Consider the following 24,229-nt stretch of genomic DNA (forward strand, 5'->3'; position numbering starts at 1 on the left):
AAGTGCAAAAGAACCAGAGGCATTTGCAAGAGGCATGAGATGCCCCTGTAAAATATTCTTGAGGTGAGGGTGTTTGGTTATTGGGCATTGGCTTTGTAGGACCCTTGCCTCTTTATTTTAGTGGTTGTTGACTATGTTTCAAAATTGGTGGAAGTTGTTGCCACTTAGAAAAATGATGCCAAAACAATCATCATGTTCCTCAAGAAGAACATCTTTTCCTACTTTGGAGTTCCAAGAGTACTTATCAGTGATGGTGGGTGGGTCGTACTTTTTCAATGCACAACTGCACAAGGTCTTAGGACATTACATTGTTAGCACAAAGTAGCCTTTCTGTACCACCCACAAAACAATGGCAAAGTCTAGGTATCAAATAGGGAACTTAAGAAGATCCTTGAGAAGACAATATTTTCTTCAAGAAAGAATTGAGCTGCAAAACTGGATGATGCCCTGTGGGCTTATCGAACTACTTCAAGACCCCAATTGGTTTATCGCCTTTCCAAATGGTGTATGGAAAAGCCTGTCATTCTTTCGGTGGAAATGGAGCATAAAGCCTATTGGGATCTCAAGTTCTTGAATTTTGATGAGTCCTTGTCTAGGGAGAAGAGAAAGTTGCAACTGCAGGAATTGGAAGAAAATGAGGCTGAACACGTATGAGCCATTCAAACATTACAAGTAGAAGATGAAGGCTTACCATGATGAGATGCTTGTGAAGAGGAGTTTCCATCCAGGCTAGCAAGTTTTGTTATTCAACTTATGGTTCAAATTGTTTCTAGGCATGCTCAAGTCTAAATGAACTGGACCATTAATGATCAAAGAGGTCAAGCCCTATGGGGCAATTGAGTTGGTGGACCCTTCTTCCAATGAACCAGAGCAGAGTTGGATTGTTAATGGTCAGAGGTTGAAGGCTTAAACGGGGGAGAAATTAAGTGAATGACCACCATTATTTGCATCTATGATCCTTGATGGTGTCAAATGTCACTTACTAGGAGGCAACCCAAGATCTCTTCCCTTATCTTGGCTTTAATTGTTTAGGGTGTGTGTGTTAGTATAAGGATTTCGTTAATGTTTTGTGTGTTGGATATATATAGTTGTCTGCTCAATGTGCCTGTGTTGTCTAGAGTACCAGAGTCTTGCTCGTTGAGCTTGCTTGTCATACTAAGCCCAATGATACCTCTAATGTACAATTTAATATATTTGAGCTAAGCGCACAAGTACGGGCTGAGTGAGCCAAGCATGCTTGCTAAGCCTTCTGGGCATAGTAAGCAAATTTTGCAGGAAATTTCCTTCTATACAACTTGCTAAGACCAACGGGCGTGCTAAGCCCAATGATATCTCTAGAGTTACAAATTCAATTATTTAGGCTTAGCGCACAAATCTAGGCTTAATACATAACTCATATTGAAAAAAAAATTGAATTTCAAAATTAATTATTTTATTTTCTTAAATTTTGGGGGATAGCCAAAAGACAGTTCATGATGGCGAGCTAGGAGGTACATTCCCACAAAGCGTGCCTATCTTAGCTGCAGTAGCAGTATCGAAAACTGCTCAAACACTCATAACCACTTTCCCCTTTCTTTTCTTTTCTTTTATCCCTACCCTAATCTTCTCTCTGTTATGTTGTTTTTCTCCAAAATCTTTCCCCCTCATTCACTCATCTTTGCCACCATAATCTATTTGTTTCTTTTCTCGTTGACGTTGAACCACTCATCAATTGCATCAAGTACCTTTAATTTTCTTTCCCTTCTTTGTTTTATTTTATTTTAGTTGTTTCTTTCCCTTTTTGTTTATGTTATGATGCAATCCTCCCTAGGAAGGGACCAGTCACTAGAGCCATGAGCAAGAGGCTCTAAGAGGATTGGGCTAGAGCTGCTGAAGAAGGCCCTAGGGTTCTCATGAACCTCAGGGTAGATTTCTTAGCCCATGGGCCAAGGTTGGGTCCAATTATCTTTGTAGATATTAGACTAGGATGTCATTATATTTGGTCCTTGTATTTAGGGCTCCATATTGTAGGTAGGGTACCCTAGAAATATAGGATTTTTCAGCCCTTGTATTGTAGGGCACCTAGACTAGTTTTTGTATTAGGGGTAGTTTTGTAATTTCACATGCACTAAGTGAATATTTGATGTGTGTGGTTGGAAATAAATTTAATTGAATTGGTAGAAGCCCAATCCAATTAAATTTTAGAGGGGGAGGTGAGCATTTGCTTACTACACCCCATTGCCACATCATATAGTCACACTTTGTGCATGTCCTTTATGCTTTACATGCCTCATGACACCTAAGCACACTTAGTGGAGAATCTTGGAATTGATCTTGGATTAGTGGGCTGAACCATAACTAAAATTCACTAATCATAATTAGTGAAATTTTGGCTCCAAAGTTTGGCTCCACAAATTCAATTTCAAATTCAAGTGAAATTTGAATTGAAATTCAAATTTCCCTCCAATTTTGTGTGACACTTAGGCTATAAATAGAGGTAATGTGTGTGCATTTTTTTGAACTTTGATCATTTGAATATTAACTTAAGATTTCAGAGCTCTTTTAGAGCACAAAATTTCGTGCTCTTCTCTCCCTCTCCCTTCATTCATCTCCTTCTTCCTCTAAGCTCTCTTATCCATGGCCTCCTATGGTGGTGAGCTTCTTCTAAACTCATCTTCTCCTTGAAGTGGCATTTCCACTCTCTCTTCCTTCTCCATTCCGCTGCCATTCATCTTCCAAGAAGCAAAGGAATCCATTGATGAAGAAGATCCTAGGCCTACAAGCTCCAATGGAGCTTACATCATGTTATTTGTCACTTTTGGTGTTCTTTTTTCATATATATGCGATTTTTGCTTCTATGCATTTGTTCATGTCTGAATGTAAGTTATTAGTGGCATTTCGTGTTTCTGGAAATCGCTGAACTCACTAAGCCTGCAATGCTTAGCAGGTTCATGAGTTATGGGTTTGTCTTCTTAATATTCTCCATCTGCATTCATCCAGATCTAGGATTTTTCCAGATCTGGTGCTAGCTAAATGCATAATTACGTGCTAAGTAGGCATCCCCTTGCATCTATGTTGTTGTGGTTGTAGGCTAAGTTCACCTTGCGCGCTAAGTCCTATAATCTTGTTGTCATGTTTTTATTTTCAATTGGCTTAGCGCACACTTGTGCGCTAAGCCTACTTATTTTTTCTTTTTAGGTCAATTTGATGTGGGCTAAGTGCTCGTTGCGCACTAAGCCTAAATGTCCAATTCTCAAGTTTTATGTTTTGCATTGGGGTAAGCGCAAACTTCCATGCAAAGCCTTCCTTGCTCTTTTTTTTGTTTCTTAAGGGGGGATTGAGCGCGCACTTGAGCGCTTAGCACACATGTTTATGCTTCTCCTTAATGTTTGTTATTTCTTTTTACCCTTTCCTCTCTCTTTATTTTTCTTTGATGGGCCCCTTTATTTTTTATGGCTACCAGGAAAAGAAGGGCTTCAACTTCTCATGCTCGTGACCAAGAACTGAAACTACCGCATGTTGACTATGATAATCTCTAGCTCAATTCTCTTGTAGCGAGGGCTAGCAATGTGGAGAACATTATACTCAGGAACATTTTCCCAGAGAGGAATGTGGAACTTGGCACTGGGGAAAACGATGAGGTTTGGGAGGAGCTTAAGAGGAGGAACTGGGTCAAAAGGTTGACCAACTTGCCAGACAACAACATTAATGTGGCTTTGGTGAAGGAATTTTATGCCAACATCTATTACCCTGAGGACAGCTTCCCCAAGCATTGCAAGGTATGGGGCAAAGTTATCAAGTTTGATGCTCAACATTTGAACTCATTCCTCTAGACACCGGTGGTCTGGCATGGTGATGAGCAGCTCACCTGCTATGTGTAGTTTTTGCACTCCAACTTGGATTCCACTTTAGTTGAAGTGAAGTTTTGTCTTCCCGAAGGCCATTTTGTGAAGAATGTAGAGGGGTTGGGTGAGAGATACCCAGAACGAACATGATCACCCTCACTCAAAGATGGAGTGTCTTCTCTTACTTTAATCTAGCTCTCACCTCTCATACCTCTAATCTCAACATGGACTGGGTCCGAATGATTTATGTTTGTGTTGATGCAATCCTAGCCCCTAAGGGCATTGGTTAGAAAACTCCAAGAAGATTGGGCCAGAGATGCAGGAGAAGGCCCTAGGGTTCTCATGAGCCTTAGGGTAGATTTAGGGCCCATGGGCTGAGTGTGAGCCCACTTATCTTTGTACATATTAGAGATTAGGATTTCATTAATTTTGGGCCTTGTATTTATGGCTCCATAGTGTAGGGAGGGTACCTGATGTGCCATTATTTTCTCCTATTTCTTAACCCTTTTTGCACCATTTTAAATACCGATTAATTTTAATTGTCAAATTAATTAGGCAGTTTTACTATTTGGGCCCATTTAGCTAATTTGATGTTTTAAATCTAATTTCAGGAATTAATGAAGCATTGGGCTTGAATCCAGAATTGGGCTTGGATTTGAAGAGGACAAACTATTTTATTCTACAAAATTAGATCTTATCTTATCTTATCTAGATATTATTTAGATTTGATCTCATCTAGATATTATTTCATATAGATCTTATCTTATCTTATCTAGATATTATTTAGATTTGATCTCATCTAGATATTATTTCATATAGATCTTATCTTATCTTATCTAGATTTGATTTGATTTTATTTATGGGCTTGGATTTAAAACAGACTTGTAAGCTTTGGGGCTGGAAAACTATATAACAGCACCAAGGTTCTAGTTTAGTTCTCTCCCCTCTCTTCTCTCTCCCCTATTTTCGTTTTCTAGTTTTAGACTTTTTCTTTGAGACATTTTTTTTTTTCGTTTTGCAATTCCAGTAGCAATAAAATTTCGTTCTTCAATTTATAATTTCATTCTCTCTTGATTAATGGAAGGCTAAGTCCCCAGTGTTGCTTTCTCTTAAGGATCAAGCACAGTTCTCTTTGAGGTTCTATTATTACTGTTAAATTCTGTTCAGTTTTTCTTTTTCACTAATTACTCTAAATTTGTTGCTATTAATTCATGCATGCTTAGTGCTTGATTAATTGTCTCTGCACTTAATTTACGTTCATGCTTAATGGTCGTTTATGGGTAATTGGTGTATGTGCTGCTTAATCACATAATGAATGCCTTATGTTAAATTTTGCTTAGTAATTTAATTTAGGGTTGGATTAAGTGGTTAAACTGATAAAGGATAAATTCTCGCAACCTAGGACAAGAGACTTGATTGTGAATCAAAGGGAAACAACATATTTTAATTCTGATATTTTTCTAATTCAATTTTACTCGCTATTTAATTTACAAAAGCAGACAACCCCACCCCCCCCCCCCCCCCAATTTGTTACTATTTCCTACTATCTGTTATGAACATTTGGTTTATCATTGCTCGTTGGGAAACGACCTAGGATGACTTCCTAGTTACTACATTTTAATTTTTATTTGATTTGGGTACGGCCTCGATAAAATTTGGCGTCGTTGCCGGGGAGCAGTGTCCAAAGGTTCATAATAGCTAGTGTCGTGTTAGTGTTTAATTCTTGTGTTCGTGTTTAATTCTTGTGTTAGTGTTAGTGTTGTGTTAGTGTGTGTGTTAGTTAGTGTTGTTTAGCGTCTTGGTATTTTGTTTAGTGTGTGTTCTGTTTTAGTTTTTCTGTTAAGCGCTTCCCCTTTTTCAGTTTTGGGTGTTTTGCTGTGAATAGTGTTTTGTGACGGATTCTGCGACCACTTTTGCTTACGGCAAAACAGAGTAGTAGTGAAAATCATGTAGCAACGGATTTTAGCGACCACCCTTGCTGAATTAATTAGGATTTTTCGTTTTGGTAGCTAGAGTTGTTATTTTTGGCTGAATTTTTTTATGGTCACTTCTTTTGATCCATATTTTGTGGGAAAAATAGCTGCAGCCCTTAGTTTGGTCAGATTTGAAAGTTCCAAAAAAGTAGCAAATTTTATTTTTGTCAAAACTTCAAACGGCCATAACTTTTGCTCCGGGTATCAGAATGACTTTTGCTCCGTAGGCCGGCTGAGGTCTCCTTCCAAAAATTGCAATTCTGTCAAAAGTTTTTTATTTTCCAAGTATTATTCTCTTATTTTTCTTAACTTATCATTTTTAGCTTATATAGTTAGACTTTGAATTTTTGTTTGAAATTTTTTGTGCTATCTTCTCATCATTTTATAAGGTTGCTCACAAAATTTCAAGTCATTTGTGCAACTAATTGTGTATGTTGAATTTAGTGTATGACTAGAGGAAATCCATCTGACTTACAACCCTTTGATCTTGAGATAGATAGGACATTTCATAGATTAGTTAGACATCATTTAGTACCTTTTGAGCATCCTGAGCATTCTATTATTGGTGATTTTGAACATTATAGTTTTAAACATTCTGATTTTGTACATTCTGAGAATATGACACAACCTCCACCCCGTGAGAGGACTTTAAGGGAAATGGCTGCACCTGATTTCACCTACGAAAGCTTGTGCATCCAATACCCTAATGAGGATGTCCCATATGTTCTTAAAATTGGACCGATCCATTTGCTTCCAAAGTTTCATGGCCTTGCAGGTGAAGACCCACACAAGCATCTGAAAGAATTCCATATTGTCTGCTCCACCATGAAACCACCAGATGTCCAGGAGGATCACATATTTCTGAAGGCCTTTCCTCATTCTTTAGAGGAAGTTGCAAAGGACTGGCTATATTACCTTGCTCCAAGGTCCATCACGAGCTGGGATGACCCCAAGAGAGTATTCTTAGAAAATTTCTTCCCTGCTTCCAGGACCACAACCATCAGAAAGGATATTTCAGGTATTAGACAACTCAGTGGAGAGAGCCTATATGAATACTGGGAGAGACTTAAGAAATTATGTGCTAGTTGCCCTCACCACCAGATTTCAGAGCAGCTTCTTCTCCAATATTTTTATGAAGGACTCAACAACATGGAGAGAAGTATGATAGATGCTGCCAGTGGTAGAGCCCTTGGAAACATGACCCCTGCTGAAGCCAGAAATTTAATTGAGAAGATGGCTTCAAACTCCCAGCAATTTAGTACCAGAAGTGATGCTATTGTCATTACAAGAGTGCATGAAGTAGCCACGAATTCATCAGGTGAGACTAAGAAGCTTGAAGGTAAACTAGATGCCTTGGTTAACCTGGTAACCCAACTGGCCATGAATCAAAAATCTGCACCTGTCGCCAGACTCTGTGGTTTATGCTCCTCTACCGATCACCACACAGACCTTTTCCCTTCTGTGCAACAATCTGAAGCCATTGAACAGCCTGAAGCTTATGCTGCAAACATCTACAACAGACCTCCTCAACCTCAGCAGCAAAATCAGCCACAACAGAATAATTATGACCTCTTCAGCAACATGTACAATCCCGGATGGAGGAATCATCCCAACCTTAGATGGTCGAATCCTTCACAACAGCAGCAACAACAACAACAACCTTATTTTCAAAATGTTGTTGGCCCAAGCAGACCATACGTTCCTCCACCAATCCAACAGCAACAGCCCCAGAAACAACAAACAATTGAGGCCCCTCCGCAACCTTCCCTTGAAGAACTTGTGAGGCAAATGACTATGCAAAACATGCAGTTTCAACAAGAGACCAGAGCCTCCATTCAGAGCTTAACTAATCAGATGAGACAGTTGGCTACACAGTTAAATCAACAACAGTCCCAGAATTCTGATAGATTACCTTCTCAATCTGTCCAGAATCCCAAAAATGTGAGTGCCATTACATTGAGGTCAGGAAAATAGTGTCAAGGACCTCAACCAGTAGCATCTTCCTCATCTGCCAATGAACCTGCCCAACCTCACTCTACTCCAGAAAAAGATAATGACAAAAATTTAAAGAGTAAGTTACCTAACAATTTCTATGCAGGTGAATCTAAAGAGAAGCAGCATATCCCTCTTCCATTCCCTCCAAGAGCAATTTCCAACAAAAAATGGAAGAGGCAAAGAAGGAGATCTTGGAAACATTTAGGAAAGTAGAGGTAAACATACCTCTGCTGGATGCAATAAAGCAAATTCCAAGATATGTTAAATTCTTGAAGGAGTTGTGCAATAATAAGCGGAAGCTTAAAGGAAGTGAAAGAATTAGTATGGGCAGAAATGTCTCCACATTGATTGGTAAATCTGTTCCCCAAATCCCTGAAAAATGTAAAGATCCAGGTACATTCAACATACCTTGTACTATAGGGAACAATAAGTTTGACAATGCCATGCTAGATTTAGGAGCTTCTGTTAGTGTTATGCCTCTGTCTATTTTTAATTCTCTATCTCTAGGTCCTTTGCAGTCAACTGATGTGGTAATTCATTTAGCTAATAGAAGTGTTGCCTATCCTACTGATTTCATAGAGGATGTCTTAGTTAGAGTTGGTGAGCTGATTTTCCCTGTTGATTTTTATATTTTAAATATGGAGGAGGGATTTTCTAAAGGATCAGCTCTCATCATTCTAGGCAGACCTTTTATGGAAACTGCTAGAACTAAGATAGATGTATATGCAGGCACACTATCTATGGAGTTTGGTGATATAACTATTCATTTTAATATTCTTGATGCTATGAAACACCCATCTGAAGATCTTTCTATATTTCGTGTTGAAATAATTGACCATATTGTTGATGAATACATGACTGATCTTCATTCTAATCTGCATGCCTGTCACTCTTCTTGCATTGAATCTAAATTTGTACTTGATCATATGTCTGAATTTGATGCTGAGAGTGAATCTGAAATTGATATTGATTACATGTCTGCTGATGTTTTACCTCTTGAGATTGATTTTATAGAGTCAGATAGAACTAACCATGTTTCAAGAAGTACACATACCTCTTACTTTCTTTATGAGGTACAGGCTGAGAAACCATCTCTTTCTACCACTATCCAGCCATCCACACCAGAATTGAAGCCTCTGCCATCAAATTTAAAATATGCTTACTTGGATGATAGCAAAAGTTTTCCAATAATTATATTTGCCTCCCTTATTGATGAGCAAGAGGAGAAGCTGTTATCAGTTCTCAAGAAGCATAAGAAGGCTATAGGCTGGACCCTGGCAGACATTCCTGGTATTAGCCCATCCACATGTATGCATCGAATAAATTTAGAGGATGGGGCTAAACCAGTAAGACAGCCACAGAGAAGACTTAACCCGGTGATTCTTGATGTAGTGAAGAAGGAGGTAACCAAGCTTTTGCAAGCTGAAATCATTTATCCTATCTCCGATAGCCAATGGGTGAGTCTCGTCCAGGTAGTTCCAAAGAAAACCGGACTTAGGGAGTTTTTCTTTTCCTATCTCCTTTACTCCACCCTACTCTTCCTCCACCATGACTTAGGGAGTTTTTCTTTTCCTATCTCCTTTACTTTTATTACATTTGTCCGATTCTATTTGATGGTTTAATTGCTTTTAATCTTTTAATTGTGCTACATTGAGGACAATGTGTTGTTTAAGTATGGGGGGGAGTGTTCTTTGGTTTTGGTTTTCATAGTTTTGTTAAATTAGTTTAATTTTGTTAGTTTTGTTGGGTTCTAGTTTAATTTTGTTAGTTTTATTGTGTTAAATTTGCATGTTTGTCTTTGAATTATAGGATATGTTCAAGTAATGGGTAATTGTTCTGAAAATAAAAGTCTCTTGACATTTTGTGATTTGAAATCCTTGTTTTTCCTCTACATGTCATGATAGTTTTGAAAGCTCAATTTGAAAGTGATAAGTTTACCTTTGTGAGAATTTGAGCCATCCATCATCATAATTTTTTGGTGTGTTTTGCCCCATTGATTGCTTGCACAATAGCCTTGGCTTGATTCTTGTTGATGCTTCCTAATTCACATGCATATTTGGAAATGATTTAGGCAATTTTGTTCTTATAAACTTCTAGCCAAATGGACTTACCTTGAATTAATTCCTTTGACAGCCCCTTTGAGCCTATGTTCCCCTTTCTTTGTTTTGAAGCTAATTACAAGCCTTAAGTGAAAAACCATGATATCACCTTACCCTTAAGGAATTTTTGAGCTTTGGAATTGTTTTGGGAATAAGTTGGGAATAAGTGTGGTGGGGGGTATGTTTCATTGGAAGATATGATTTTTGGCCATGCTTAATGTTTTATTTTGGCCATGCTTGATGTATATATATATTGCCTAGTTCTTGCTTTAATCTTCAATTTCATACTGTTCAATCTAAAAATAAAAAAATTAGTTTATGCAAATTCTTCAATTTGGTACTGTTCAATTAAAAAAAAGAAGAAGAAGAAAAGAAGTGAAGTTGAATAAATGAGGTCTTGTTATGAGGACTTAATTAGGGAGCCTTGGTTGATTTTGTTGATATTAGAAGGTTTGGGTTTACTACTTGTGCTTAATTTCCACTTATTCACCATTGCTCCTCTATTCCTTTGGGATTTAGCTACTTATTCCATATTTTTCCCTACCTTTTCCTTAGCCCCATTACAACCTTAAAAGAACTTTTGATCCTCATGTGCTTGTGTTTATGGGTTGATTGTCAATTTTAGAATCTTGCCAAGTCTATGTGGTTTTTGTTTTCATGGGTGCTTCGAGAGTAAACAGTAGTCTAGACACTTGAGAGATAGAGTGTATATCTTGTGAGGCTTTATCACTTTTCATTTTTGAGCAGATTTACTATTTTGCCATGATTGGGTTGCTTGGATGATTTTCACGAATGTCTTGACTCTTTGGATCTCTTCATGTTAGATGTTACCCATTCCTTTCATTCCTTGATGTTCATTGAGAAATATGTAAATGTTTTGTTTGTCTCTCTTTGATATCCTTGGATTTTGTTCTTTATTTCATTTTTCCCAGGAGTGCAAAAGGCTAAGTATGGGGGGTTTTGATGTGCCATTATTTTCTCCTATTTCTTAACCCTTTTTGCACCATTTTAAGTACTGATTAATTTTAATTGTCAAATTAATTAGGCAGTTTTATTATTTGGGCCCATTCAACAAATTTGATGTTTTTAATCTAATTTCAGGAATTAATGAAGCATTGGGCTTGAATCCAGAATTGGGCTTGGATTTGAAGAGGACAGACTATTTTATTCTACAAAATTAGATCTTATCTTATCTAGATATTATTTAGATTTGATCTCATCTAGATATTATTTCATCTAGATCTTATCTTATCTTATCTAGATTTTATTTTATTTTATTTATGGGCTTGGATTTAAAACAAATTTGTAAGCTTTGGGGCTGGAAAACTATATAACAGCACCAAGGTTCTAGTTTAGTTCTCTCCCCTCTCTTCTCTCTCCCCTATTTTCGTTTTCTAGTTTTAGACTTGTTCTTTGAGACATTTTTTTCGTTTTGCAATTCCAGTAGCAATAAAATTTCATTCTTCAATTTATAATTATGTTCTCTCTTGATTAATGGAAGGCTAAGTCCCCAACGTTGCTTTCTCTTGAGGATCAAGCATAATTCTCTTTGAGGTTCTATTATTACTATTAAATTTTGTTCAGTTTTTCCTTTTCACTAATTACTCTAGATTTGTTGCTATTAATTCATGCATGCTTAGTGCTTGATTAATTGTCTCTGCGCTTAATTTACATTCATGTTTAATGATCGTTTATGGGTAATTGGTGTTTGTGTTGCTTAATCACATAATGAATGTCTTATGTTAAATTTCGCTTAGTAATTTAATTTAGGGTTGGATTATGTGGTTAAACTTATAAAGGATAAATTCTCGCAACCTAGGATAAGAGACTTGCTTGTGAATCAAGGGGAAGCAACGTATTTTAATTGTGATATTTTTCTAATTCAATTTTACTTGCTATTTAATTTACAAAAGCAAACAACCCCCCCCCCCCCCCCCCCCGAATTTGTTACTATTTCCTACTATCTGTTATGAACATTTGGTTTATCATTGCTCATTGGGAAACGACCTAGGATGACTTCCTAGTTACTACATTTTAATGTTTATTTGATTCGGGTACGGCCTCGATCAGTACCTTAGTAATGTAGGATTTTTCAGCCCTTGTATTTTAGGGCACCTAGACTAGTTTTGTAATTTCACATGCATTAAGTCCATTATTTGATGTGTGTGTTGGGAGAGAAATTTAATTGAATTGAGAGAAGCCCAATCCAATTAAATTTTGAACTAGCCTAAGGTGGAGGTGAGCATTTGCTTGTTACAGCCCATTGCCACATCATATAGTCACACTTTGTGTATGTCCTTCATGTTTTACATACCTTATGACACCTAAGCACACTCAGTGGAGAATCTTGGACTTGATCTTGGATTAGTGGGCTGAAGCATAGCTGAAATTCACGAATCATGGTTAGTGAAAATTTGGCTCCAAATTTGGCTCCACAAATTCAAATTCAATTTGAATAGAAATTCAAATTTCCCTCCAATTTTGTGTGTCAATTAGGTTATAAATAGGGGCCTTGTGTGTGCATTTTTTAAACTTTTATTATTTGAGAAATTAGTCTTCAAAGTTCATACCTCATTTGAGGCATAAATTTCGTGCCCCCCTCTCTCCTTCTCCCTCCACTCATCTTTTCCTACCTTTAAGCTCTTATCCGTGGCTTCCTATGGTGGTGAGCTTGTTCTTGACTCATCTTCTCCTTAAAGTGGTGTCTCCAATCACCTTTCCTCCTTCTCCATTTCGCTTCTATTGATCTTCAAGAAGCAAAGGACTCCATTGATGAATAAGACCCAAGGCCTACAAGCTCTACATGGAGCTACATCAAGTGTCATGAAGATGGACATAGATGCGGGTAGCCTCATTTCCTTTCAAATATCTCGGATTGCTTAGTCCAACTCCTCCAAGTTTAGATTCCCTAAACTCCTCACTACTTTTGTGATTCCAAGGGAGTCCTATCTGATACTTTGGATTTTGAATCCCTCAGTCTGGTGATCAACGTTGCTTACATCCAGAAGAGTTGCTGAAACCTAGCTGACCCCTTTATTGCTTTCCTTGGACCCCGTTGGTCTCATTGAAGAGCCGCACCTAAAGCTCCTAGGGGCCCATGCCAGGTCACTGCTGCTCCTCCGCCCACTTTTGTCAGTCAGGAGTAGTGTTAGCCTATGATGAACAGTCTTCATTGTAACACCCTGAAATTTCGATAATTGAAAATAGATGTTTGATATTTTTCTTGTGTTATTTGATTACTTGATTAATTTGGATGAGTTAAGGTATTGTTTGAATTAGCCATGTGCGATTTGCTTGATGTGGATGTTGAGTTATGTCGACTTTTATTGATTTAGGTTGAAATTATGAGATTTCAAGTTTTACCTAAACTTGTTTCATTAAAACCATAATTCTAGATTAGTTAACCGTTGGATCACCTTCAAATTGGAACTGTAGGCTGGAAACCCAATTCTACATATTCTAACCGTTAGGATTTGCAGTATAACATCTTCAGTATGAGACATGATATTTTCTCTGAAGCAGTAAAATTTGTTGGAGCAAAATTCGCCTAGGCGAGTCAAATTTCGCCTAGGCGAATTTAAGCTGGATCATTTTGCCCACGCGAGCCAAATTTCGCTTGGGCGAGTCTTGAAGGCTACAAATACGTCCAGCAATCAGACCACCGCTTGGAGAAGAACAGTTTAATCAGAGTGAAGTCTTCAAAACTCAACTCGAGGATTCGGTAGAGAACGAAGCCTCCAATCCTCCCTTCGCAGTTTCTTCAAGAGCTCTGCATTTGGACGAACGGACATGAACCTAAGAGATCTTAGAACAACGCCGCAAGGAACTAACAGAGATATATAGATAGGTGAGGGGAGTTTATTGTTTGTTTACAACTTTTGATACCATAGTTGGGGTTAGGGAGCCCAATTATAGGGATGCATGTTTGTCCCTGTGCATGTTGGTTTTCAAGAAAAACTGTGTTTTTAAATAATGGGATGGATATGTTTGTTATTGATGATTGAAATTGTCAATGATGTTGTTGTTGTACTAATTGGAATTTTGGGAAAAGTCTTAATTATAGAGGGGACTTTGCCCAACATTTTATATATGTTCTTCTATTTACTTCTTTATTAAATTTTAAATGGGCATAAGAGTTTGTTTTGAATACCGTAGTTCTCCTCTTTAATTTAGAATTTTGCTTAAAAATATGAGTCTCGTGACATTATGGATTGTTGTTGTATGAGGTTTATGTTGCCTAAAGACCTGAGGAATGTGAATCTCGGGCATGAATTTATATGTATGTATGTGGAATGTGATTGCTTGTGATGTTGATGTTGATAATCATACTGAGATAAGATGGTGTTGATGTTGATAATGACATTGAGATGAGATGATGTTGATGTTGATGATGTTATTGTGATGATCTATGTTGTGTATGTACATGGGGGGTGTGGTGACCATGTTGGATATCCCTAGAGGGGGAAATAGAGGGTTTTAAGCATCCTTGGAGAAAGAAGGGGGTGGCTTAGAATCTTTAACTATCCATGGTCAGTGCATTGATGATGCTCATGTTTCATACTTCATATTGCATGGAAATAGTACAAACTTTGTCAGTTAGTACTTGTAGTTTTTCATCAGGAAAAATACTTGTACTTGGGAGCATGTCACTCAGTTTGGAACTTCCTTGAGACTCAAGTTGATCACCATGGGGGGATGGGGAGTTACATGCGCACGACAAGGTGTCATCGACACTTGCTGCCTAGTTTTCCTAAGTGAGACTTTCATGTGGACACACTTAGGCTATTTCCTAATAAATGGTACCTCATTGCATTTTAGAGTTGAGTCAGGTACATGCATCATTCTGAGCATAATTGATTTGAATTATGGAAAAGTTGATGACTAGTTTATTAAGTGTACATTGAACCGATGGGTTATTGAGAATGATTGTGGTTATTGTTATTGTATTCTTGTTAATCATTGTCTTTTGGTGTTTGTTGATCTTTTATAATAAACTCACCTTGCAATTTTTGTACTGTGTGATTGGTGCCTGTGATGATCATGAACTTTCATTCGTGGGAGTAGCTGAGCAGCAGTAGGTGACTTGGAGGGAAGTCTTTTGTTGAAGCTGCCAAGCTGACGTGATAACGTTGGAATTTATTTTGGGGGAGAGTTGTGTTTTGTTATGAACTCTTCCTTAGTTGGTTCCTTGACTCTTTTTGATTGGGCATGTAAGTCCCAAGTTTAGATATGTGTAAAAACTGAATTATGTTTTGACATTTGAAAGATGTGTAGTGGTGTAATATATGTGTGTGTGTGTGTGTCTATGTATTTGTTCACGTGTTTGTGTGTTGTTTGATGAATGTACATCACGGAAAATTTACCATCTTTTTCATAATCAAATTAATGGAGCTTTCACTTAAAAATTGAAATGTCACATTTTATAGTACGTGATATCGTAGTGATGAGGCGGGTCGTTATATTCATCAGGGGCAATACTAACTCATGCAGAACGTTCATCATTTATCATTGCAATAGCCAGTCATGACACTAGAGGACTTCCTAGAGCGAGTCTCATGGCCTTGGAACAATCCTTCCTCTTTCATGTGGGGTGCTGCCTTTTGAACTACTGGAACTCCGGAGCTGCTGCTGATGCTACAGAGGCTAAAGTAGATGACGACTATGTTGTTGATGTTAGTGCTGCTCAAGGAGCATGGGACCCATGGCCTACTCACGATTGAGGTCGTCTTATCTCTGGACATCTTTTATTTTTTTGCATTTCTAAACTTCCTTTAAAATTCTACAATTTTAAATTTATTTTTTAACTTGGCATCATAGTTTGTTGGTTTAGTTTAAGTATGTTGGTACACGCTTGAGTGAACTTGGTTAGCTTGTATGACAAAAACTTGTGAAAGAAAAGATAAATGCTTCATGCTACCAGTGTAAGTTGTGTCCATCTTTATTGTGAGGGAGCAATTAGTTTTGCTTTCTTGGTTTAACATGATTCTTTGAACTTTTTGAGTGCATACATGATGTGGACATGATCAAGGCCTTGTTGGTTTTATTTTATTTTTAGTCGCTTAGCCAAAAAGCCAACCTTTGTGTGTAATGAATAATGAATCCCTTGTAACCCTTTGAGCCTAACACAACGAATGAACTTTCTTCTTGAACCAATGCAATTATGTTCACCTTACCTTAAGGAATAGGATAGCATCACTTATGGGTTGAGGCAAATTTGGTGAAGTTATCTTTGTAAGACCTTGCACAGGGATGTAAGAAAGCAACACATAGTGGGAAAAGGCTACAATATATATATATATATATAGTTTCCAAAAAACTAGTAATGAGAAATGAAAGTAGAAAACTCACAAAAAGATCCTCTTTATTGTTGTTAATTCTTGTGGACTCGACACAATCGGTCTTACCATTTATTACTACTTGTATGAGTTGATATGCTTGCCAAAAAGTTAATGTACAAATTCGTACAAGTAGTAATAAATAGTAAGTCTGAGTGTCAAATCCATAGGGACTTTGACTGGACTCGGAGTTTGTATATACCAAATTTTAAGCAAAGGAATGAAGAAAAATTGATATTTTAGAATAAAAGTGCAGAAATGTAAAGTTAAATAGTAATAAAAGACATAAAAACAAAGCAAGGTTCAAGAGATAAGAAAAACACACACTTTGGGTGTAGAGAATGACAACTTGGTGCAAATTTGTGTAGAAGTGTTGGGTGCTTGGCCCACCAAAAATACTCTTGATGTAATGTTAAAGATTTTTTACCATCCAAAGCTATTCCAACTATTGCCTTCACCAAATAATCTACTTGATTTAAGAATAAAGATGCATAAATAAGGCTAACCAACACCATTTCAACCCTAGATATGGATTACTTAGAATTTCCTTCAAGTTCTTAGTGTGAAAACATTTTCCAAATGATTAAAACATTATAACATACATGTATATGGGTGATCAAACCATAAAGAAAGCAATAAACATAGAAAGGAAGCAATATTAGTGAAATAACATTAAATCAATAGTAGAGATCATTACACCACAATGCTTTAGATATCCAAGCCCCAAACAATGGGTAAGTTAGCCTCTCATGTCCATGAGAGACCCAAAATTAGAAGAAGAAACAAAGAAAATGGAAGAAGAGGAACTCCCCAAAGTGGCTTTTGACTCCAGAAAACTATCCTAGACGAACTCCCTTGGTCCAATGGAATAGTGCCCCTTTTAACCACCTCAGAAATGTTGCACTGTCATGTTTTTCAGAAAGTTATCAGGTAATAAGCCTACATATGTTGTTAAGAATTATGCACAGTACAACTGGCTTAAGTGACAATGCATTGAACCTACATGTGTGCACTGACTTGAGAAACCACCAGATTCTAAAACACTATCAAATTCACTAACTTTAACTTTCTTAAGCTAAAAATCCAAAAGAACCCTAAATTCCAATATTTTTGGATCAACTACAACATTAAAACAGAATAAATGAGATAATTGCTATGTAGTTTAGGTGCAAAAGCTAAGTATGCATATCAATTACAAGCACAATTGTTACATTCCTTCGAATTTGCTACTGGAAATCAAATTTCAGTGCATTGTCTTTTCAACAAAGATTAGTACAAAATTCAAATAACTTGATTTTTCACAACATTATGTGTGATAAACGTCAAATTTACCGAATTTTCATATGCATTTTGTGACATTTATTTGGCATTTTAGTTAACTTTATGCCTTATTTTGAATAAAATTAGCTTTAAATTCAATTTTTACTTTGTCTTAGGTATAATTTTATGTTTTATTTATTTTTAATAGTTTTTCAGCAAAAATAGGTCCTTCTAGAAAGAGCTCACTCTAGTGCCCAGAAGCTCGCTCAAGCACCAACAAACAAAGACCAAAACTCAAAATTCGAATTGTCTCACTTAAGTGAGTAATCTCTCGCTTAAGCACTAGAGTTCAATAGGCCCAAAATTAGCAACAAGATCTACCAGGAGAAATTGTAAAAATTGAAGATAAAAGCTAGGAAAATCAAGAGCAAGATATTTTTCAAGGATAAATAAAGAAGAACATAATTACTTGAATAAATTAGAAATATTATTTGGTTGTAATTTCTTGTGACTATCTCCTTAATTAAACCTAGCTATAATTCTATAAATATGAGGCTAGACATTCATTGTAACGGTGTAGATGTCCCGAGCAATTCTTAGAATTATATTTTAGACTTCCACCTACTAGATGCCTCCATTATTCCATTAGACACTCTAAGTTTCATTGTATTATTTTTCTAAGTGCAATTCCTTCCACCTAGGAGAGGAAAGGATGAACCTTGTTTTGCTTTAATTCTATAAATTCAATATTTCATCTTGAGTCTTTATTTGTTTTTGTACTTAATGCTTTTATTTTATTGGTCATCTTATAGATGAATTCAACTATTGACTTGCACTTTGGCAAGCCTTGTTGAACCTGAACATGAATCAAGTACTTAATTGGGATTATCTCTACAACTAGAATAATCCTAGTTAAGCCTCGCTAATTCTCGACCATCAATGTTGATTGTTTGTGTCGATATGTCCAAGGGATTGAGTATCAGACAAGTAATTTAGAATTTGTGACAATGAAGGAGCTAAGGGTAGAATACCTTAGTGAATTAGGAATGAGCAAGAAAGATGAGTATAGAATTGTAAAGTTAGAATGGATCGGGCATATTGCAAGTCCAAACCTAGACATTCATTCATCAAGATTGACGTCACCTCCAAGTCTAGTATTTCTATCTTTACTTAATTATTTTTTTTGCAATTATTTTATTTTATTTATTTCTTGACAATGACAAAACAAAAATAAAAAAACCTAGTTCTTATTTAAATAATTACATGAAATCCCTCCTTTATTCCTTTGGAAGACGACATGGATGATAGTTCAATTACTATTTCATGATTATGTTACACTTGACCTATAAGTTGAATCTAACGTGAAATAAAATCCTAAGAAGTTTTTTGCACCGTTGCTGGGGAATTAATGAATTTTTATTTTTATTTTTTGCACTGTCATAGTCTTGAAAACAACAAAAGTGGATGACCATGATTGTCCCTGCATGCCAATGGACTTGATTGTCTCTGGAAGGCAAAGAAGACTATAATAGTCTTGAAAACAACAAAAGCGGATAACCATGATTGTCCCCGCATGCCAACGGACTTGATTGTCTCTAGAAGGCAAATTAGACTTTAATAGTCTTTGTCAAAAGACGTTGAAGTCTTCGAAAAGGGGTAGATGACCATAATTTGTCTTTGCGTGCCAACGGAATTGATTGTCTCTAGAAGGCAAAGAAGACTTTAGTAGTCTTGATCGAAAGACATTAAATTCTTTGAAAAGGGGCAGACGACGATAATTTGTCTCTGCATGCCAACGGACTTGATTGTCTCTGGAAGGCAAAGGAGACTGTAATAGTCTTGAAAACAACAAAAGCGGATGACCATGATTGTCTCTGCATGCCAATGGACTTAATTGTCTCTGGAAGGAAAAGGAGACTGTAATGGTCTTGATCGAAAGACAATGAAGTCTTCAAAAAGAGGCAGATGACCATAATTTGTCTCTGCGTGCCAATGAACTTGATTGTCTCCGGACGGCAAACAAGACTTTAATAGTCTTGCAAACAATAAAAGCAGATGACCATGATTATCTCAGCATGCCAATGGAATTGATTGTCTCTGGAAGGCAAAGAAGATTGTAATAGTCTTGAAAACAACAAAAGCAAATTATCATGATTTCTCCACATGCCTACAGACTTGATTGTCTCTGTAAAGCACAGTAGACTATAATAGTCTTGAAAACAACAAAAGTAGATGACCATGATAGTCTCTGGAAGGAAAAGGAGACTGTGATAGTCTCGATCGAAAGACATTGAAGTCTTCGAAAAGGGGCAGATGACCATAATTTTTCTCTGCGTGCCAACGAACTTGATTGTCTCTGGAAGGCAAAGAAGACTTTAATATTACTAGTCTTTCTCGAAAGACATTGAAGTATTCAAAAAGCGGCAGATGAACATAATTTGTCTGTGTGTGCCAACGAACTTGATTGTCTCTGGAAGGCAAAGAAGACTTTAATAATCTTTGAAAATCTTTCAGTAAAACACAAACACGCTCAGCAAAGAAACAAACCTCCAAACCGATCAGAGAAACATGTATTTTTGAAGAAAAATAATGTGACTACAGGGGAAGGAAAACATGCTGATAGAATTTCTCATAACCACAAATGAGACTTGGGACATTTGCATTTCATCTCTAAAAGAACATTAGAAGAAAGCACTGGGTCCAATTGAAAATAGAGGAAAATCGCTCATAGTGTATAAAATCTCACACAGGCAAGTGTTTCATCCTAATTCCGAACCACAGACATGTCATGATTTGACTTTGTAAGTCATTTCCCATCAACAATATTTTTTAGGAAGTTGGATTTTGGTGGGGAATCTGCTTTTGGGTGTTCTGGCCCTTTTCCTTTTTTGTTTACTTTTTTATCTTTGGGTCAACACGGAACAAGAGCAAACACAAAGATCTGGTATGTAACTAAGCAGGTGATTACATGACGCATCCCTCAGGTTTTAACCAAGTCATTGTTACTATTTTCTTTCTTTCTGACAATTCTGCACATCGTTCAAACATTGTCGGGTTCCACGAACCTTTCTTTTTCTTTTCTTTTCTTTTGCTTTTCTTCAATCTTTGATCAATTGATTTTCTTTCTTTTTCTTTTCTTTTCTTTGGACTCACACTTATAACCCAAGGTAAAAGAAGCTTCGTTTGGGAAGATTCGTTTGTTCTCTCTTCCGAGGGTAAGGTTGGAAATTTCCATCCTAGGCCAAGGTTATGGCCAAAAGTCGATGTTTGGCTCAAAAGGCCTCCAAGTGGCGAGACATGATGTATGTCGGGCTGTTTGTTTCACAGGTGGCTCAAGAATAAGGGAATGCCCCAAATCATTTCCAGGACATGCATATAACGATAATGATTAGAAATTCATGCACACATCCATGTGGGCACCCAAACATAAAGCTTTGTGGCCATGTATACACTAAGGCTTAGGGTTTGTTTCCCCACTTAGATCGAACCAGTGTTTCAAGGATTGTTCTTTTATCAAATCATGCAAATATCCGAACCTATTTTGGCATTCGAGAAATTCTTTCATTGTCCTCACCCTTTAGTTGCACATTCATTCTTTTTCAAAAATCTTTTTATGTCCTGATCCGTGAATTTTCCCAAAGGAAAACTGGCGGTCATTTTTTTTCTTTAAAAAGCACGTTGACTTTTTAGTTTTCTTTCTCTTAGCTTTTTTTCTTTCAATCAATTTCTTTCAAGCAAAATTTTTTTTAGAAAAGGTTTGTAACCCGGGAAAAGTTGGTAATCGAGATTACATTTTATCTAAAGGAATACAAGGTGTGCGAATGAAAATACACAAGACCCCCTTATTTTTTTGGCGTTTCAGACAAACCATCGCAAAGTACATACGACAATATGCTAGAAGCAGTAAAATTAGTCAAACTGAGATAACCAATAACTGAAAGAAATAACATAAAGTTCAGTTTTATCACAATGAAATAACAAAATAACAACTGAAAACAATAACATCAAAGTTCAGTTTTACTAGAATGAGATAACAAAATAACAACTGAAAACAATAACATCAAATAAAGACGAAATCACTCTTTTTGGCAACCCAGCCGTGTGACTCTGCCTCCTCAAGTGAAGAATTCCAGCACATCAGCCATATCGTCATCTTCCTCAACTCCTTCGTCGTCCCCAGGGGTCCCTGTGGGTCTTGCCTGTGTCTCAAAATTGGCCTCATCTCTGGGCCAGGCAACGGTGGCCCCGAATTGCTCGAGAGTAGGCCAAGGGAAAGGATTGGGGTCCTGACTCTACTGGTGCATATTGTACCGGTAAAATGTCTCATTCAGCTGCACCTGCCTCCTGTGATTAGCCGCCTGCTGGCTAGTCACATGTTGCATGTATGTGTTCATCTGGAGTTCTATCCTCCACAAGTGGCAGAGATAGACCCTAGGGATGGTGTCTCCTATAGAGGTGGCAATGGTGCATCTGCAACTAGCTGCTGCTGGTCCTCCTCTGGCTGCTGTGGCGCCTGACCCTGCACATACCTGGGCATGCAGTATTTCTCAATGAAGGCTCTACTGATGGGAGGCCGGATAAGCTTGTTGGGGTTGACCGGCACTTCATAGAATTGGCACAGGCCTGTGATCAAAGCAGGAAACCCTAGGGCCCTATTGGACCTCTCCAGGTCCACTGGGTGTCGAGGAGGCGCTATCCCTGCAAACTGATACATAGCATCTGAGATCAACTGGGAAATATGTACACTCACCTGAGTCAGGATGGTGTAGACCAGCTGACACTTCAACAGGAGGAGGTCTGAGTTATGGTCGTTGGGGAGAATGTTACTAAGCAGCAACATCATCCAAATTTGTGTGAGGGTGGTCATGCTGGTATGCATGATCTGCACCTCTCTTCCCGCTACGCTCTGGGCAAAATCCTGCCCTGGAACACACAACAACTGGCTGATAGCCTCCTTATCGGAGCCTGAGGCCTGACTCATCTTCTGGCTAAACTCACAGTGTTGGCCCTCCTCCAAGACCAATGGATGCCCCATAAACTGATTAATGGCATCCTCATCAAAGGGGATCCACTGGCCTCTCACCCAGGAGCATTTTTCTCTAACTCCCTCCTCTATAGGCCATGCATTGGCATAAAACTCCCTGACTATCTCTGGGTCGTACTTAGCCATGGGTGACACCAGCTGAGTCCACTGCCTCTGGGCAATCTCCTCTTGAAACTCAGTATACTCTCTGTCCCTCAGTTGGACTCTTCTCTCTTTGAGGAATGACCCACTTGTGTCTATCAAACTCCATGTCCACTAGTGGGGCCGCACTGGAACCTTCTCCAGTGGCATCTTTCCTGGACCTCTTAGCTGGAAGCTTCTTTGGAGCCATTTCCCTACGAGGACACACTTGCAAAGTTAGTTTGCAAGGAAATACCAATCATTACAAACAAGAGCCAAACAACACTTAAATGGTGTGAGCATCAACATGCAATTTAGAAAACAATCACATTGGGGCACGCACTATTTTATGATACATACCTATATACATGCATTTACACATATATCTTTTTTTGTGAAAAAAACTTATGATACATAACCACATGTATATATACATTCTTTTGAAAAGCAGTTTCATATTACCTACTGTCATATACACACATTTTTTCGAAGGGGATTTCCATGTTATATATTCAACACATATACATATCTTGAAAGGAATTTTTGTTATCTATCCAACATATATACATATATTTATTTTAAAATGCATTTCTATGCCTCCTATCCAACATATTTTTGAAAGGCATTTCCTATGCTACCTATCCAACATACGTACACACTATTGAAAGGTATTTTTCATGCTACCTATCCAGCATACATACACACTATAGAAAGGTATTTTTCATGTTACCTAGGTGCAAGGTATTCATTATGAGGCAGCAAATTCAAATTCTAGCCAAAAAAACTCACAAACATGTTCTTATATTCATGCATTTTTTTACATTCGAGACCAAAAGCTTAGATTCCTAGGCCTAAGTCATGTTTTTGGCACTTTACTCTAGCCTCTACAAATTGTCCACACAATCAAAATGGCAGCCATATATGTACTAATTCGTTCCACGCGCAAATGCCATTGAGGCATTTCACCGAACACTTGGTGGGCGCATGTTTAGACATGAAAAAATGAGGAACAGGGGCAATGCGACATGCCCATTCATCTCAAAATTCAAAATAGGCCTATGGCCATCCCCTACAACCCCTTAATCCAAACAAACAACCATAGATTTGCACATACATTGTCTCACAGATTTTGCCAAACATAGACAATTAGAGCACTAAAACACATCAATGGAGAGCCAAAGAATCAAGGGAAAGTGCACTTACTTGTAGGGATGAGCCAAAACACAACAAATGAAGGCAAAAAGGTGCAAATGAGGACCTAGAGCTACTGGTTTCATGCACTGTCGTAGCCTTGGGATGTTTAGAATTGCTTGGGGAAGAAAAATGGGGTGGAGAAAGCTTCACTCCTTCCCATTTTGAAAAACTCTGCCAGACATGCTCGCCCAGGCGAGCTAATTCCCATTTTTTTTTGGAAAAAACCCTTTGCAACAATTTGAACTATTCCTAGTCATGTTTATCATTTCGTTAACTCCTATGGTCACAAATAAAATAGGCACATTCAAATAAAATTCAAGAAAACAGATAAATAAAAACATGACTTTTAAAGAATAGAATTAGAGATACTAGGCTGCCTCCTAGA

The 24,229-nt window shown here is 37.5% G+C and overlaps 1 non-coding gene and 1 pseudogene across 1 annotated transcript; one reads left to right on the forward strand and one right to left on the reverse strand.

Annotated features, from left to right (window-relative positions):
- Positions 1-805: 805 nt before the first annotated feature.
- The window catches only part of LOC114384042, a 32,196-nt pseudogene continuing 8,772 nt past the window's right edge, over positions 806-24,229 (forward strand).
- LOC114385587 lies at positions 6,794-6,900 on the reverse strand. Its single transcript, XR_003660954.1, has one exon. It is a non-coding gene; the product is annotated as a small nucleolar RNA R71 (small nucleolar RNA).

This window comes from Glycine soja, chromosome 14 (assembly GCF_004193775.1).
Source record: "Glycine soja cultivar W05 chromosome 14, ASM419377v2, whole genome shotgun sequence".
In the NCBI taxonomy this organism is placed as follows: domain Eukaryota; kingdom Viridiplantae; phylum Streptophyta; class Magnoliopsida; order Fabales; family Fabaceae; genus Glycine; species Glycine soja.